Source organism: Mustela nivalis (assembly GCF_964662115.1).
Source record: "Mustela nivalis genome assembly, chromosome: 13".
NCBI lineage: Eukaryota > Metazoa > Chordata > Mammalia > Carnivora > Mustelidae > Mustela > Mustela nivalis.
In genome coordinates this window covers 13917147-13929563 of record NC_139032.1, presented here as the reverse complement: position 1 = coordinate 13929563, position 12417 = coordinate 13917147, and the positions used below count along the sequence as shown (strand labels likewise).

The window sequence follows — 12417 nt, the reverse complement described above, 5'->3', positions numbered from 1 at the left end:
TTCAGACTTCAAACATATATTTTATTTTTCTTCCTCTTTTTCATGTTGAAGTCCAGACCTCTGAGACCTCTCTGTTATACTCCTATTGACGTCCCATAAGCTGGGGGTCTTTGTGGCCGGTAACCTCCTAAGACGCAGCTGGTAGAGAAGCCCGTCCACGTCTCCTTCACACTCACTGTCACAAAGGAGCACTCGAGGAAGCGGTCATCTCTGTCATTCAATGAAAGGGTCCTCATCTCGGTGATGTTCAAACAAGGGGTCCATAATTCCAGCGTCCAAGGTCTTCTTCAGCCAAGGGGACTGATTATAGACTTCTGTAACTTTTCAAGACTCTTAAACTACTCCCAGCTGCTTTTCAAAGATTAAAGAATTTTATTAGGGCTCATCCCTTCCAACAACAAAGAACTACCAGCTTTGAATCAAATCAAGTTTTAAGGAAAAGGGTGGAAGAGGAAATATTTAGATTTTTTTTTGAAATATTTAAAGAATTTTTTTAGAGTCAAGTGATAGCTAAGGGAAAAATCAAGGTAAGATTTGTAGAAATACAGAATGAAAGCACAGGGAGATTGTAGGTACAGATGCTGAAGGGGGAGGAAGAACTATTTCACCACAATGTTGACTCTGCTGATGCTTCTTCATGATACAAGTCAATGGGCTCCTTAACCCAAAAGCTTCCCTACCGCCCACGTGTCTACCGCTTTTCCAGCCAGTGGGCTCCCCTCTGTATCCCCCAGTGTGCTTGGCTGATCTCACCTAGCGGTCACCCTCTGTTTCCTTGCTTGCCTCACACATCAGAGAGCGAAGTACAACCTGAGCCGGGATGCTTTGCTTTGGTTCCACGTCCCTAGTTCCAGCACTGGGCTTGACACTGATTAGAAGTCCAAATAAAACTTACAGAACGAGTCTGTATTCTGAGACCGTGGGCTTCTGCAAGTTCTGGTTACACGTCCAGAAAAACGTGTCTTCTATGTAAGTCATACATGTTGCCTTTGGCACAATTCTGGTTTCGGGCATCTGCCCTTCCCAGGGCTCTACGTCTGCGTTCCCACTGTGTGGCAGACAGGGTCGAAGGAATAGAGCCTAAGAGGGAACCAGAGCTGCTCAGCAATGCCTGGGCTTCAGGTGGAGAAGAGTGAGCCAAGCAGATCAGAAACATGCCCTTGTCCTTGTCCTTGTTCTTCTTATTCTTGTCCTTGCCCTTTTACTTGTTCTTGCTCTTCTTCTTTTTAAGATTTTACTCATTTATTTGAGAGGGAATGTGTGCACAAGCTGCGGCAGGGCGGGGGGTAGAGAATCAGACTCCCTGCTGAGCAGGGAACCCGATGTGGGGCTCAACCAGCGAACCCGGGAATCCTGACCTGAGCTGAAGGCAGACGCTTAACTGACTGAGCAACCCAGGCGACCCAGAAACATGTCCCTCTGAACCCAGGCAGGCACCATGATCCTTCGAAGAAATACTATGGAGATTTTGCACAAGAGACGTAACTCTAGCACTGCCCAGACTTGCTTCAAAGAGCCAGTTCCTGCCTCTGATGTAAAATAATTGAGCTACTTTGGGTAGAATAACCGTTCTAGGTTTCACTTTCTTCACTTGCTCGCTGAGATGGAGGTAGAACAGTGAAAACTTGGGAGAGTTAAGAGAATTCATGTGAGTAACTAGCTTTGCCTTGTTTTCAGCTCACAGTCCAGGACTCATAAAAAAGTTGGCTTGGAAATCATTAACTACGAAATTATTCGTGACAGCTCACATTTTTGCTGCATTTTATATGATAGACACACTTTATTGTATTTGATTCTTGCAACACCTCATGAAGTGAGCTGGGAAGTTCCTGTTATCCCACTGGATATCTGAAATCCTAACGTCTAAGAGATTGACGGACTCGTTCAAGTTCACACAGGTAAGGCGTAATGGCACAAAGATTACGCTGGAATCTTCTGACTTTATTACTCAGGGCTCCTAGACAGCACCCTTCCAGCAGTAATTGTTCTTTCCCTCGCTGTACTTTTAAAGTCAGAGCCTGGGGCGTCTGGCTGGCTCAGCTGTTAGGCATCTGCCTTCAGCTCCTGTTCTGATCCCAGGATCCTGGGATTGAGTCCCACGATGGGCTCCCTGCTCAGCGGAAGCCTGCTTCTCCCTCTGCCTCTGCCCCTGCTCGTGCTCCCTCTCTCTCTGTCTCTCTCTCTCTCTGTCAAATAAATAAACAAATAAATAAAATCTAAAATAAATAAAAATCAGAGCCTGTTGGAGAAGCAGCTATGGCAAAGGGCAGTAGCTCAGTCCTGGGGAAAGAGCAGAAAGGAGGAAGCGAGGCGGTACTCTGCCCAGAGACGGTGTGACATCTCCCCTTCACAGTGTCCCTAAATGGCGAAGGAGAGCTGCTGGGGTGGGCTCCGCATGGGGAAGGGATCCCAAGCAAGGGGTACAGCGCTCCGTGTTCCTGGAATGAGGCCCCGTAACATCGCTCCCTCGGGGATGCTCAGTTTCCCTTCAGAACTCTGACCTATTGACTCTTATTAGTTTTCTTACCATTTCTAAAGAGTAGGTAGAGCATCGAGCAGGGTGCGTGGGGACAGTGTAAGAATGAAAGGGGCAGCCCGAAGCGGCTGTGTGCGCACCCGTCCCATGGGGATCCCTCTCTGTTCGGGGCTTGAGAAGCCGATCGCTAACCCCTTTCTACCTTAAAGAGGGACAAAGAGCTTCAAAAGAAGGTCCAAATGGTGATGGACATAGAACAATGCGGAAATTTCTGGATCTGTCATCCAAATAAAAATTAGAAGCAAAACGGCCTTTATAAAAGAGCCAAAAAAAAAAAAAAAAAAAAAAAAAAAACCCCTCCCCCAACAGGATGTACAACAGCAAACATTCTGCAAGGGAAAAGCTTCAAATCTTATCAACCCTGAACCTTTGCATAACTGAAACCAAACAGTCCATCACAGCCTCACCCTCCCTCACCCCTCCCCCGGCAGAAAGGGCTGAGGGAAGATGACAATGTTTAGCTCCAACCTGCCCTTGGGATAATTGCACGTTGCGAATGACATCAAACAAACAGGCAGTCTGGACGTTATTGGCATGAAATGCTATTAGGTTGTCAAGAATCCTGTGATCTCCAATTGCAAGAATGGGTACAAAATGACTCGGCAGAGGATATTAACGGATTGCAGGGTATTCCCTCTCTCGTTGCATTCGCATTTTTTTTTCTCCAATCATTTTGAGTCACATTCTGGAGGGGTAAAACTAGGTAGGATTTTCCCATTAGGCAGATGGTGCGATTGAAAGAAAAAGAGTGGTTTTGCTGGGCTTAGAAACGTCCCATCTGATCTTCTCCTGGTTTATAAGCTTTTTTGGAATCAAACCAATGTCGGCAGCTATGACATGATTACACCCAGCAGGTAAAAGAGAAGCACTGAAATTAAACTGTCTCTGTAAGTCATCCACGTTGCAATTAACTCCGCACGGCTTTGCTGGTCATGACAGATCGTCTGCTGTAGATTTGAGGAGGATGTCGGCATAAAATGACTGCAAAGTCAAAATCCTCCCTCTAGAAACATAAAATCATTCTGTACCTGGCATAGAGTTGTTAAGTGGGAGGGAATCAAGTATACACTGTAGCCCAGACCTCTGATTGTATAGAAGAAGATAACTGAGGGTCCTAGAGGTGAAGTGAAATGGTCCACCAGCTCATTAGTGGCAATATCACCACTAGAATCTAGGATTGCTGATCTGTACACCGGTATTTTTCCCAGTATCACGGAACCTATACCTTTTTTAAACATGAAATATTTACACCTTGAATTTGGAAGTAAGTTGAGAGTTTGAGAGTTGCTGCTATAAACTTTGTTGGTAGTTGTTTTTTTGTGCCAACTTAGTATTAATTGGGGAATCAGCTTTACTTCATTCTCACTTTATTAGGAAAGTTGGAACCCATACATTTGCTCTAACTTCTGGGATGGGCGCTGATCCCAATCTGGTCAACTCTGATTGAATTCTTATCTTCCTGGGCTAGTGGATTGGTGTTGAGTTAGGCACCTGGTCCTAACTCAGCCAATCAGACCCCTACCTGGGATTATTGCTGGAACTTCGGAGAATGATAACTAATACATCCAGCACACAGAATGAATGAGATTTGGGGGATACAATCGGTGTACACTTTTATCTTGATCTCCCCTCTCCCCGCAAAATGTATTTTATGGGAGAAGTTCTGATCCTGCACAAAACTTTAAGAGACGTATAATTTTTTTTGCTCTCAAAGAGTGAGAAGTTCTTCATATTTTAAAGATGTAATTCAATATGTAGAATGTCAAATCCCCTTTGTGAGTTAAAGTTAAGGCTACCCATCTGCCGCTAACTACAGCTGGTGACAAGATAAAAGTGTATGGACTGGAAAAGAGGAAGAAATGATCTTTTCTTTTTATTTACCACTTTCACCCAATATACATCCGTTTCTTCCTTTCCCAACTTGATAAGCAGATCTCTTCCCCTTCAGGGTCAAATCGGAGCCAGGGACCGGGTGGAACAACGCAAGAGGAGACAGAAGTCTGGCAGGAAGAAAGGCCTCACTGGACTGACCCTGTTGTGTTCAGGCTTCGTTCTCTCTGCTTCTGACTTTCTCTTGAGGGCATTTTCATGGGTTCTTTGGAGACCACGTGTTGGGGCTCTCATGCCATTCATGCCCTCGACCAGATGAATACTTCATCACGCTTTCAACCTTATTCTTACCACAGCCACAAACTGTCCACAATTCAGTTTTTCTCTTTGGATCGGATCTAAGACAGTGACCCTGGTGCTTTCTCATGAGTCTTGGCCGCACACGGTCTGTTATGGGCTGACTTCTCCCCCATTCCCCCACTCCATTTATACGTTAAGGTCCTAACCCCCTGTACCTCAGAATGGGACTGAATTTGGAGAAATGGCCTTTAAAGAGGTAATTAAGTCAAAACGAGGTGAGTAGGGTGAACCAGTATGACAGGCGTCCTTACAATAAGGTATTAGGACCCCGACACACACATAGGAAAGACCACCTGAGGACACATCCAGAAGGTGGCTGTCTCCAAGCCAAGGAAAGAGGCCTCCAGGGAAACCAAGCATGCTCTAATCCTGATCATGGATTTTGGTCCCCAAAACTGAAAAAATAAATTTCTGTTGTTAAAGCCACCTAGGGTTTGGTATTTTGTTACGGCGGCCTTAGGATAGCCTTACACAGTCCAAGAGAAACCCTTATGCATCATTCTTGTTGTCAGAGCTTAGAAATACAAGCCTAACATCACAGCAATTCTTCTTTGTTGTTTCTAGAAAAGCTAGGCAACTTTTTTCTCACCGTTGAGATGTCAGTTGCAGGGAAAACTGCATTATATGTACAATGTCCATCTCTCAGAGTGATTCCTTTAAAGCTTCCCCACTCACCCTTTCTCACAAACAGTTTGACTCAAACAAATCTTTCTCCTGACTTCTTCATATCCCCCACGCCAACCCTTTCGATAACAGAGATTTCCATCGTGGTACCATTTGGTTTGGGTTAGCTCTTTCAGATCCCCCTATGGCTTAGTACCTCCTTCGCAACACAATAGGTAGTGGTTTCATTGAAACTTTTGCTGCTGGTTATAAAATTACATCCTTCATGACGAGAGCCCAGAAAGTAATGAAGTCAACTCACAAAGAAAAGTAAAACCGGTGGATGGAAAAGGAAAGTCTTGATAGTATCGTTCGTGAATTCAGCGGTACCTGAGCAGGGTCTAGCTTGGGATACTTCGGTTAAGCGAGCTGACCTCAGAGCCAGCATTCTTACCCTCTGTTGCCTCATTTTCAAAGCTTCCATTGAAATAAAACAAATCCCATTGATGATGTGATTATTTTCAAGGGCTTTATTATTGGCTGGCTCGGTTCCCAACCTGTTACGAAACTGGCCATAGTGGTCACCGCAGCTGGGGCCTGGGGGCCGTAACATGAGCCCAGAGTCTGCACTGCTCAATGAGCTGAGCAGAAATATCCCTTGGAGCACAGGAGCCCCTCTAAGGTGGGATGGGTAGAGACACGAGCAGTCTCAAGTAGCGCAGATGACCGGAGCCAAAAGTCTTTGAGCTTGGGCCATTGCAGATTCCCAGATTAATTTTTCTGAATCCTTGAGCTTCCCAATAATCCAATGAGTCTTTGTGCGTTATCTATGCTTTCACTGCAGAATCTTTTATGTCCAAACTCGATTTTCCATTCCTATGATCTGTTACGTAAGCCCACAGATGCTTTCAAAACTCCCACTTAGGATTCACTCTATTTTGACAAGTGCACGTTTATTTATGCAATTTTGTGTAAAATTTTAAGGGGTTTACTCACCCTCTAAAATCCATCTGTAGATCTTAAGAACCTCTCCTTTATACTTGGGCCTGATCTGGCTTTCACAATATTGACAGATATCCTGAACAAAGCAGGATGAGTTTTTGTATTTTTTTTTTAAAGTTTGTGCTATCAGGCATTTTATTAAGGGCTTATTATGTGCCAGGAACTATGCAAAACCTGGTGATTTTGCATGAATTGCCTCATTTATTCCTACCACAACCTTCTCTCTAAAAAATATTTTATTTATTTATTTATTTATTTATTTATTTATTTGAGAAAGAGAAGGGTAGAGGTAGAGGTAGAAAGAATCACAAGCAGACTCTGTGCTGAGCATGGAGCCTGACACAGGGCTCGACCTCATAGCCCTGAGATCATGACCTGAGCTGAAATCGAGAGTCGGACGGCCAAGCGACTGAGCCGCTCAGGCGCCGTATCACAGCCTTCTGAAGCACATCCTATTTTTATTCCCACTTTACAGAAAACAGGTTTAGTGGTATTATGTAAAGTCACAGGCCACGGCTGACCCTGAACTCAAACTCAGTTCAGTTTCTGAAGGATGACCTTATACGGCCTTTCTTTTTGTACTGTTTTCTTCTCCTGTGGCTTTGACCCATGGGTAGTTTCTTAATTCTCCCAATTAGTGAGGTCTGGTATATAATGCTGCCGTAACAGAAAACCCTCAAGATCTCAGTGTCTGCACGGTGAGGGCTGATTACTCATACACAGTCTTTGGTGGGCATGGAAGCCCCTGTGCCTCCAGTAGCTCTGCCCTCAGAACATGGAACGGTCGGGGCACCTGGGTGGCTCAGTGGGTTAAGCCGCTGCCTTCAGCTCAGGTCATGATCTCAGGGTCCTGGGATCGAGTCCCGCAACGGGCTCTCTGCTCAGCGGGGAGCCTGCTTCCCTCTCTCACTCTCTGCCTGCCTCTCTGCCTACTTGTGATCTCTCTCTGTCAAATAAATAAATAAAATCTTTAAAAAAAAAAAAAAAAGAACATGGAACTGTCAAGGTCACCACTTTAAGGGAAGAGGTAGGTGAACAAGGCACACTTGCTTTTAACAGCCTCAGCCCAGAAGAGATATGTTGCGTATGTAATCTGGTCTCCGGGACCTTATGAAACGTTATTAGCTTTGTAACCTTTGCCACCAATGCAGAAGTGCATTATATTTCAAAGCCAGCTTAAAGAAATACATTTACCTAAATATTAAATAAGCTCAGCCATTTTTTCTGTATATTTCCTGATTCTCGCATCACATAAGGCACACCCACAACATTCAGATATAATTATGATCAAGAGAACTAGCAGATGAAAGCTCTCGTGATTCTAACGTGGAATTTATCAGTGTTTATCTCCTCTTCTTGTGGGGACCTGGTTTCTTGTGCTGTATGGCATCTACAATCAACCCCAGGGACATCCGTGTGCTTTTGTCACCTCACTGCAAGCATAACACCTCAATCTGTGACAAGCCACTCCAACGTCCAGCATCTCACAGCAAAATAACAAGATTCTATAAATCCTCCAAAGCAATTTCGAAAAAAGTGAAGAACCCATAACTGTCTAACAGGACACGAATCCAACCGAGACACTGTCCAAGCCTAAGAGTCAAATAAATACAGAAGCTCTCGAACAGCCCTGCCCTTCAGTAGAAACACAGGATTTTAGCAAACTGTTTTCCTAGAACATAGGTGGGAAGAGAAAGGTGAGCTGCGGCTCTGAACATTGTTTGCCCATATTAGTCCTGTTCAAAATCACGGGGCGCCCAGGGGGTGCAGTCGGTGAAGCGCTTGACTCTTGGCTTCAGCTCAGGTCATGATCTCAGGGTCCTGAGATCCAGCCCCTGCCTCGGGCTCTGTGCTCAGCGGGAAATTTGCTTGAGATTCTCTCTCTCCCTCTGCCCCTCCCCCAATGCAAATAAATAAGTAGATAATACTTATAAATATACAAGTATTTATGAATAATAAATCCTTTTTATAAATAAATCTTTTTAAAAACACTCTGTTAACCAAAACAATCCTGTGGGGACATCTATCCCCCACCAACCATATTTTGTTTCAGCTTTATTTCTGCCTTCTCAAATGGAATGAATGACAGCTGTATTTACTGAGCCATAGGCATGGCACTAGGTGGGGGATGTGTGTGTGTATTTTATACAATTTTTCATCGTTCTGGTAACATCACGAGGGGATGAAGAATACTCATCCCCTGGGCACCTGGGAGGTTCAGTCGTTAAGCGTCTGCCTTCATGATTCCAGGGTCCTGGGATCAAGGTCCGCATCAGGCTCCCTGCTCGACAGGAAACCTGCTTCTCTCTCTCCCTCTACCCCTGCTTGTGTTCCCTCTCTTGCTGTGTCTCTATCAAATAAATAAATAAAATCTTTTGAAAAAAAAAGGGTAAGTTATTTCTTCAAGGTCATGTGCTGAGTAAGTTATGAGGCTGGCTTTCCAACCCTGGATTGGAATGGCTTCGGAGAGTCCCACTTACCAGGTTAAAAAAGGGGTACGCAAGATGTCCTCCAAAACCTCGGAGCGTGTTCCACAGAGACATGCCTGATTCCGCTCCACTGAAACCAGTCAGAATGTGACAGGAAGGAGCAAAGAGACTGGAAGAAGTCACAGAACCCGACGGGGAATGGTAGCTTCTGGGACCTGGAGGGTAGGAGAAATGAGGAGGTACGAGTCAAAGGCGACACACTTCCGGTTACAAGATGAAGAAATTCTGGAGATCGAATGTCGAGCGTGGCGACTATTGCTAATATTGCACTGGAGACCTGAAATAAGCCGAGAGGAGATGTGTACTTTCCTCAGGACACCAAAAGGTGGGGGGCGGCTAACTGCAGGAGATGATGGATATGTTAACTGACTTGTGGTGACCATTTCACAATATTTACACACACCAAACCATCACATTATACCCCTTAAAGGTATATAAGTTTTATTTTTTAGTGATATCTTAATGAAGCTGAAAAAAAATAAAATAATAATGAGGAGACAGGAACCTCAAGGCTTTCCCTATTCTCATCAGAGTCCTGAAAAAGAGAGTGGCCAGGTTACTGAGGGTAGGACAGGGTACGCCCTCTACCCTTACCTGATTTTACTCCACCAACAAATAACTATTCCTTTCTTCATTGCTGGGTTTGTTTGTTCATTTGTTAACTCAACTTCTTTTCTCTTACTGTTTGCCCTCCCTTCTCAAACCTCCACACCCAGACAGACTAGAGCTCTGCAGAACCTCCCTACCCAAGCCCTCTGAACAGTGAAGACCGCGGACTTGTGGCACCGCACCTGGCTCCCCCACCACCGTTTCTTTTATGCAGCGACAGAGGCACAAAGCCAACCGCCCATAAAACACTTGCAAATAATTTCTTCATCAAGAGAGTGGTTTTAATTCAACAGAAACTTGGCAGATGAGGAAAGAGGATTGAAAGTCTGGAGGCTTGGGAGCAGGAAGCCCAGAGTTCCAATCTTGATTTCATCAGTTGTCACTGTGGGATGTTGACCAAGTTAAGGGCAAAGTTGTTTCCTATAACATGGGGATAAGGATGGTGCCCAATCCGTAGGCTGAGTAGTGAAATGAGGAAGGGAAACACTGAGGACACATGGCAAGGCGCCCGCCAGTCATTGTTCTAGATGGGGACATGGCGAGGAATCCTGAGAAAGTCCGTGCTCTCCCTCAGCACGTGCTCTAGGGAGGGAGGCAGAGGTAACACAGAAGCAGACAAATAAATACACACTATTTTGTCTGGTTGTGAGCACTGAGGAGAACACAAAGCTGGATCAATGTCTGAGAGTGGCTTTGGGGTGACAGAGCCACTTCTGAGGAACATGGGGAGATCGCAGACATACCTGCTCCCAGGGAGAGCCACCTCAGACAGGCCCACCAGCTCGACTCCAAAACTGACCACTCTCCTGGAGAAAAGAGGAGAGAAATCCATAATCTCTATCCCAAAATAAAGTCAAGGCTTGTATCAAGCCTTCTTTGCTCTCCTTTTCCCTGTGTGAAGACTCAGCGAAGTCCCCGGATATGTCTCACGGGGCAAACCTGGTTAGCAGATTGCTGAGCGAACTCACACTTCCGTCCAAACGTGTCAGCCTGCAGAACCCAGAACACTTTCCGGGAGGGAAGGGGCTGGAGGCCCGGCAGGCTTCATAGTCTTCCACCTGACTTCCATTCTTTCCAGTCAGAGACTCCATGTGGAAACAAACCTGAGCTACCATGTTGGTAAGATCATCCTTTTAGGTCAATGGAGAAGGTCAAGGTTGCTTGACCTTCTCAAGCAGCTTCTAACATGCCCAGGTCTTCCAGCTGGGGTCAGGAAAACCAACCTTGGCTGCTGCCTGCCCTCAGGTGACCTGCTCGTCAAAACATCAGTATCCAGGGTAAAGGGGTATCTGACAGTTGCTCCCATAGGTGTCTCCTGCCTCCCCCCACCCCCCCCATGCCCGACGGCTGGCTCCTCACGAGGCTTCCTCACATCAAGACAACGCTTCTTAATCTTCTCCCTCACTTCCTTCTTCCATCTGGGGCATCCCGTCAGGGGTGTTTATCCTTAAATATCCCTTTAGGGAGTCCACGAACACCTCCCCACACTGCCTGGCACTCTTTGCACTCCATCGCCACTAAGAGACAATGCTGGACCCATACGGTAGCTTCCTGCACGGGCCCAGCTCTCACCCCCTTTGGGGTGGCCCCACATCAATCTCCTGCTGAATTTGCATCCCACTAAAGGTGACCGCTCACCCCGTGGAACAAGGCTTGCTCTCTTAGTGTAATACTCTTGCAGTTCTATTTTGATGTGCTGGTTTCTAAGAGATGATCCGTCGTAGGCTCAACAGGATAGAGGCTAGTTTTCAAGGGACAGCCCTCTTTCTAGTGTCTTGGTCCTGGTTTTTGTCAACTGTCCCATGTGCCTCTTGATGGAACAGGAGGGGGTGTCCATGTGGCAAGGCAAAGGGTGAATGGCCAGCTTTGGGGAGCCCTGCCTGCCCCTTCCAGCTCCAACCAGAACGTCTCTTACACTGTCTACATACTGAGCTTCAGCAACAGGTTTTTAGTTGAGAAAGGGTTATAGAAAAGGGTGAATACTTCTGGCCTGTACTGATTCCCCCTCTCCCATCCAGCAGGCCTGGAGGTTCCAGAAGGGTGTGACTCTGAGCTCTACAGGATCCCTTGCATACCAACCCTGAATCTCAAAATCGAGCCCGAGAGTTTGGCGTGACCCCAGTTCCCGTCATTCAACAGATGGTTATTAAGAACACATTCTGTGCACAGGGAATGAAGCACGACAGGACACTTTCTGCCAACAAGACAGACTCACAGATCTGCCCTCTTTTCTGTGGACATCTCAATGCTGAGTTCTTATTTAAAAAAAAAAAAATTTTTTTTAATGCTGATTTCTAAGGACTGAATTCTAGCCCACCCCCCTGCCAAGAGCCCTTCACAGGTATCTCTCAGGGGGCTTTATGGCTGTCATACCTGCTTGGGCATCACAGGGTCCCCGAGGAACGTTCTGCAAGTTGGAATCCGAAGAACTCTCACGGTCACTGAAAGCAACCTGTGGTGTTGTTTACCAAGTGTAACACAGAGCAGGGGGTTCTCGCATCCACTGGTAGAATAGGATGTTTTAAAACTTTCCATTTCTTCAATTCACAGACCTGTACCCCTGGGGAAAATAATGCATTATATGCTAATAAAAATAATTAGTTTTAAAAAACCTTCCCATTTCTTGCACAGAAGGATAGATCCTATAGGAGGAGGTATAAGACAAGTGGTCTCATACCACACTAAAATTAGAAGGAAAAAAAAAAAAAAGAAATAAAAGAAGAAAGGGAAAGAAGGAAAGATTAAGGAAGAAATGATTTAGGGGAATTCTTCCAGGGGGACCTGTAAACCTAGTGCCTGACCCTCTGGGCACAGCGGCGAACTTCCGTCTCTCACTGGCGGGAAAACGATATTCCATCCCTCTTCCGAACATGGGAACCCAGGTCCGAACATAAAACCCAATCCAGCCCAAATGAGTCCATCCTAAGGCATGGGCCAGTGAGCCAATAAAGTTTCCTTGTAAGTTGTGTCTGTGCCCCTGAAACAAAA

General features: G+C 45.7%; 2 long non-coding RNA genes across 2 annotated transcripts; one reads left to right on the top strand and one right to left on the bottom strand.

Moving 5' to 3' along the window:
• The first annotated feature begins 1563 nt into the window (after positions 1-1563).
• Positions 1564-12040, top strand: LOC309846938. Its single transcript, XR_014302203.1, has 2 exons — positions 1564-1898; positions 11448-12040. It is a non-coding gene; the product is annotated as an uncharacterized lncRNA (long non-coding RNA).
• Positions 8614-11853, bottom strand: LOC309846942. Its single transcript, XR_014302208.1, has 3 exons — positions 11803-11853; positions 10173-10235; positions 8614-8975 (listed from the first exon to the last, which is right to left on the bottom strand). It is a non-coding gene; the product is annotated as an uncharacterized lncRNA (long non-coding RNA).
• Positions 12041-12417: the final 377 nt, after the last annotated feature.